The sequence below is a fragment of the Macaca fascicularis genome, chromosome 3, assembly GCF_037993035.2.
Source record: "Macaca fascicularis isolate 582-1 chromosome 3, T2T-MFA8v1.1".
NCBI classification, from domain to species: Eukaryota; Metazoa; Chordata; class Mammalia; order Primates; family Cercopithecidae; genus Macaca; species Macaca fascicularis.
This window is the reverse complement of record NC_088377.1, coordinates 84277669-84284287: the sequence shown is the minus strand read 5'-3', so window position 1 is coordinate 84284287 and position 6619 is coordinate 84277669.

Sequence of the window (6619 nt, the reverse complement as noted above, 5' to 3'; positions counted from 1 at the left end):
CGCCCCCCTACCCGGAGAGACAGCAGAAAGGGGGCTTGCTAAACTCACACGGTGCAGAGGTGGCTGAACAGGGCCCGTATTAATCAGGTCGGGCTGCCACCACAAAGTGCCACACAGTGGGTGGCTGACACATAGGCATTTATTCTCACAGCCCTAGAGGGGGGAAGTCTGGGGTTAAAGCGTCAGCAGAGTTGGTTCCTCCTGAGGCCTTTCTCCTGGGCTTCTAGACAAACATCCCCTCTCTGTGCCCTCACATGCTCATTCCTCTGTGTGTGCCTGTGCCCCAATCTCCTCTTTTTATTAGGACACCAGTCAGATTGGGTTAGGGCCCACCCTAATGACCTCATTTTATCTTTTAACCTTCATTTTACCTATTTAAAACCCATCTCCACATATAGGCAGATGCTGCGTCCTGGGGGTTGGAACTTCAACATATGAATTGAGGGGACACAATTCAGTCCCAAAGAGGGAACAAGCTGGGTCCCAGGACCCCCCCACAGTGCTCTCCCTCCACTGTCCCCTCACCTTATTCTGGGCACCTCTTTCACATGGCCCAGCTCTTGCAAAAGCTGCCCCTTTCTCTCCCACTACCACGGCCCTTCTTTTCGGTGAACTTCTTTTCCTTCAGGCCTCGCCTCCAGTGCCACCTCCCTCTGGCAGCTCTGTCTCCTGTGCTGAGTCAGTGGGAGTCAGGTGACAAGAAGGCACTGGCCTCCTTGTGATGCTGGTGCATTGGATACGTGAGGGGCCTTCTCCCTCTCTTCACCCCTGTAGGGGAGGGAAGATGTTTTCTCCACCATCTGAGGGTTCCATAGCTGAGTCTCTGAAAAAGAAATGGACCACAGACAGATTAACAGGAGGAAAGTACACACATTTATTATGTGTGCTGGGGCATCACAGGAAAGTAAAGTGAATTCCCCGAAAACCCAGTGAGCTGTAGAAGCCTATATACCCTCTTCATAGTGGGGAAGGGAAGGGGTTTCAGGCAACTTGCGGGAGAGTCATGACTTTGGGGGAAAGATGAATTGCCCCTTAGGAGAATAGATGATGAGGTCTGTCTAGGTGTGGTGTCAGTTTCTAGCCTCCTCCCCTGTGATAAGAGCCTTCTTCCCTAGATAATGAAACTCCCTGGGATGGGATTGATGACAACTGAGTTCCTCTGGGGGCTCTATCTTTGGCTGATTAGAGGAGCTCAGAGAAAGCCTCTCCATGCAGTTGCTGCTTTTCAAGTACCTTTGGCTTGATAATCAATATACCAAAGCAGCAGGTTTGAGAGTGGCATTCCCTGTACTCCTTCATCCTCAGTGTCTGTACATGATGCATCTCATTTCTTCACAGTGCACTTATTTAGCATATTACTGTCAGAGAATCTGTCTGAAGGTCATTTCACAAGTCACGGAAGTGGAATGTCCTGCAGGACAACCACGTCCCCTAGCCAGCAAGAGAGCCCCGGGCCTCCCATGGACGTGTCTGCCTGCGAGTCGGCTGCAGATGTGCCAGGAACCAGTGGAATCCACCTTCCTGGTTTCCCAGAACTTTACTATAAATTCCTGCCTATTGCCAGGAAATGCTATGGAAATAAAAATAAATGAATTGGGAAGGCAGTATCAGTTTCAGGGAGCATTGGACTGAGTTGAGAGGATTTTGTTATTTCCCAGGCCATATAGGTTTGCATTTCCATCTTTGGTTCCCTGGTCTAAGGAGAGGAAATTCAATCCTAGTAACTAGCACAGGAGGTTAACATAGATTTTGGGGAACGAAGGAAAATGTGTTTCTGTCCGATGTAGGCAGAGTGGAAAGAGACAAGGGGAAGTGGGGGCTCAGGGAGCTGATGCCAGTGGCCCCTTGGGGTGAACATCCCATGACCTCACACTGTGATGCTCTCAAATCAGCACAAGCTGCTTCCCCTGGTACACACTGCTGAACCTCCAACATCAAAATTAAATGTCACTGTATGAGGCATGCAATTTCTTTGGAGAACTGAGCTTTATTTCCTGGAAGAGAAGTTTAAATCCATCAGACATTTAAAGGCAGGGCCCTGTGGCATGCCCAACATCAGAAGTGTGGTTCGAGTTTACGTCCTCCTTCTGTCCTGGAGAGGCTCATGGTTGGATGAAGACATGTACATATAAAAACTCATCAAAACATGTTGAGGTGCTCATCACGATCAATGAGCTCTGTGCTGTGGGACAGAAGGACAATAAACTAGCACTGTGAGCTGCCACAGCCCTGCGGCCTGGGGTGGAGGTCAGTCCAAGGAGTTCTGGGCAAATGGAATGACTACAGGCTCCACGCTGTGAAAGACTATTACAGAAATCACACATGGCTGTGCTATTTAAGATGTTTGTGGCTGAAAATATATAACCCAATGAACAGTGGCTGAAACCTGAGCTGCTTCTCCCACTTCCAAGGAGGCCCTGAGCTTGGTGGTCTCATGGGCTTGGAGGCACCCCTGCAAGACTCCTTATGCTTTCAAGATTCCAGTTCAAGCACCTGTCTTCATGGCAGCACCACGAGAAGGAAGGCAGTGGGACAAAAGCGACGTTGCCATCACAGTGCTCACTCCTTTTATCATGGAGCAAGTGATTTGGCAGAAACCCCAACATTTATCTTTCCATCTTGTTAACCAAGTCAAGTCACATGTTCACCCCATGCCAAGCCTTGGCCAAGGCCGGTCAGATGGCCTTGATCAAAGCTTTCCCTATACAGGAACCCTATATGTACTGCCTTGATTATACACTTTCCCTGTGCAGGAACCCCATATATACCACCTTTCCAGACACAGGACCATACCCTTTCCCTGTCTGGGAAGCCCCCATAAACACAAGTTTGATCATACCCTGTGTTCCCATATAGAAACCAAATTAGAGGCCCCTTTTAAAGAAGAAGGGAAAGTAGGGTCTCTTGGGGACGAAAAAAAAAAAAAAAAAGCAGTGTGAGACAGTAAGATAAGAGGATATTAAGCCTTTATGAAAACAATTTAAAGTACATCAGGAAATGTATCACTCTCCTTAAAAAAGTGACTACATTAAATTCATACAAAAATCCCAACATGTGAAGGGTCTGGGCATCATTCTGTAGGAAGCTAGAACTCAGCTTTCTCTTTTTATAATTTAAAAAATTTCTCACATTTTAAAACTTTTATTTTTCATAGAGACAGGACCTCACACTGCTACCCAGGCAGGTCTTGAAATCCTGGGCTCAAACTATCCTCCTGCCTCAAGCAGTCCTTCTGCCTCGGCTTCCCAGAGTGCTGGGCTAACAGGCGTGAGTCACCGTGCCTGCCCTTCAGCCTGCTTTACAGGGAAACCACCAAAATGGCCAGCTGGTACTTGAGGTGGGGTTCAGTGACAGGAAGCCCACACAGAGGGTCTTTGGCCATGTCCATGGCTCCATGTCCACCATCAATTCCAGAATGCCTCTTTCCCCATTTGAAGCAAGCACAGGATGCGGCGCAGTAGAGACTCTTACCAGCAGCTCAGGGGTCTCCCCAGTCTAGACATGAGGCTGGGTAGAGGTCAGTCATTTTCAAGGTTTCCTATGATAATTCTTGCTGTTGTTCTTTCCTTTTGCAACCAGTGAGCACTTTCAGAAGGCAAATGATTCAGGAACCAGATATTGAACTAAAGAAAGAGAAGCCATGGTGTCAGAGCCCCTCTGCAGGGCTGAGGATGCATTGAGGGGAATGCTGGGGAAGCCGGGAAGGCCAGGAGGGGTCTGCTCCCAACGGGGAGGTGAGAAGGGTGAAGGCAGATGGGACACAGGCCTGAGGCAGTGGGCTGGGCAGACCTCAATGGCTGTTTGTGCCAGTCAACACCCAGTAGCTGGTCTGAAGACAGAGTTGGAGAGGTGAAACTTAGAGGTTTCCTGCCTTGTCCATGTTTTGCAATGTGGAGTTTATTACAATTCAAGGACACTGAGGCCAGCAGCTCAGGAGATGGTTTCCAGTGGGAGATAGTTTGTTACTCACAGTTCCTAAGAGAAGGGGACATACCATGCCATGCAGGGCCACATGAGAAGTACTAGAGTCACTCAGGAGGCAGAAGGAGCAGGGAAAGTGTGGACAAGAGCTTTCATTGTGGTTTTCATGGGAAGGAACAGGTAGGGCAGGGTGGGAAGGCCTAGAATTGGCTGGTTTGAATTATTTCAGAGTGCTGGGGCAGACGGGCTGTGCCTCATGGTCTGACACCAGGTCCTTGGGTGTTTAGGGTAGGAGGACAGTGGTCGGAGTGTGAGAGCCATAAGGAGGTAGTTGGAGCTATGGGCTCTGGATTGGTTGCTTAGTATTTGAAAAGTACAGATCCAGCGCAGTGGCTCACGCCTATAATGCCAGCACTTTGGGAGGCTGAGACGGGCGGATCATCTGAGGTCAGGAGGTTGAGACAAGCCTGGACAACATGATGAAATCCTGTCTCTACAAAAAACACAAAAATTAGCCAGGCATAGTGGTGTGCACCTGTAATCCCAACTACTTGGGAAGCTGAGGCAGGAAAATCCCTTGAACCCGGGAGGCAGATTTTCTCCCTTTCTCCATAGCTAGAACATTAAAATAAAATAGGATGCTGTGAGTTGGTGATCAGAATTGTTTCTGCCTGTGTATTACCACTGACACCAGGCAACTTCCAACCACTGGTGGGTGAAAAGCTATATCCAGATGTACTGGGGCCAGAGCAGAAACGAGACCTCTGGGCAGATCCTGTCCCCAGCACAGGACCCGAGATGGTTGTGCTGCATCTCTCCAGACAATGGGCTGCTGTGGACCCTGTGAGATCTAGTCTCCCCCTCTGTCCTTCCTTGGGTTGTTGTTTTCCTGGGCCTGTAACATGCTCTTCCTGGGCGTCGTCTTCTCTTCTATAGCCTTGCTCTCCCCTGTTCAGGCACAGTTTCTTGTGTCCAATGCTGAGACTGCATCTCCTCTTCCATAGACTCCATCTCATTCTCTGCATGATCTTCCTGAGTTTCTAGCCTGTGACCCCTTTCCTTCCAGGTGCCTGGCACATCTGCTGCCCTGTGTAGTGCTGGCTCTCTGCACCTGAGCTGCCCCTTGGCCTGAGAGTTGGGTCTCTGATACAGACTGACCAAAAGATTGTGCTCAACCAATGTTCTCAGAAGTCTTTTTTCCCCCTCTACAGGGAAAAGCCCACATCTTTTTTAATTTTAATTACATAGACCAATAGTTCCAGGAGACAGTATTCTTCCTTCAATGCTGAATTTCTAAGCATGATTAATTTTGTTTTGAGGACTTCTTAGTCCCGGTTGCTAATAATGTTGAAACTTCATTACACGTAGATACTAGCAGTGATATTCTCACCAAGCATTTCACCTTCAGATGTAAGGTAACTCTCACGAATATCCTGTGGTGATTTGATTCTCATCCCATAAATAAAGAAACTGGGGCTTGCCCAGTAAGTGGTGTGGGGAGGATTCAGTTCCACCTCTTCCACCAAGCATATTCTTCTTTGCTCTTCACCATCTGAGCTAACCCTTTCCTACAGGATGCCAGCCCGGGGCACTGCTAGAGCTGGGACTTCCACAGCCAGAGTGCATTTTCTTCCACAGCCTAAGGAAGGGTTTCTTGGCCTTTGCTTGGAGAGAGATTCTAAGAAATTTTCTAGAGATTCTTTCCTGGTGAGAAGGGGAATGAAAAAAAAGAGAGACAGACAGAGACGGAGACAGACAAGAGATAGAGACATGGAGATAGATAAGGACAGAGAGAGATAAGAGAGAGAGACAGAGACAGACAGATAGAGATAGAGACAGAGAGACAGACAGAGAAAGAGTGACAAGAGATAGAGACAGAGATAAAAAGACAGAGAGACAGAGAGATGGACAGTCAAAGAGATAGAGACAGAGAGAGACATAGAGATAGAGACAGAGATAAACAGAAAAAGAGAGACAGAGAGATAAAGAGACAGATAGACAGAGACAGAGAGAGATCAAGAGAGCCCCAGAGGAGAAGTTCTTAGGCATCAAGTCATGGTGGAGGAGCCCAGCACACACAGGCTGTACGAGCAGCCTCCTAGGCCTTTATTCTCCCTCCGTGTGTGTAAGAACAGCCTCCTGGGGCTCACAAAAGAGGGCATCTGGGGCTCCTAAATGAGGCTTCAGGACAAAGACCCACTGGGTCTCACTCAGAACAAGGCAACCTGCTTCACCCAGCAGCAGAGAAAGGATGTTGTTAGGAGCAGAACAAGAGACTCCAGGCTGCATTCAAAGTCTTCTCTAACAAACACAATTGCAGCAGCATTGTTCTCCAATCAGAGCCCCATTGACTGAGTGGCTCTTGTTATCTGACCTTCCTGTGAATGTCTGGGAGCGCTCCGAGCCAACACAGCCTCTTACGTAAGAGGATTTTAGAAAGAACCCTTTGTGCCAACAGGTGGTGAGGACGTATCCACGAGGGCAGGTCTTCCCCACCTTTCCTCATTTACTGAGCCCATGAATGGCTGGGACCAGGGCCTGCAGCGGGAACAAAAGCCCCATTCACAGGCACAGTCTCTGGAGAGCTCCCGCGGCATAATGCAGGGCTCTGGCTTCCAGGTTCGCAGCGCGCGCTGCTCCCGCCCACCCGCTCCAGACTTCCGAGTGGACTCTGCAGTGTGATGCTGCAGGTGGGAAC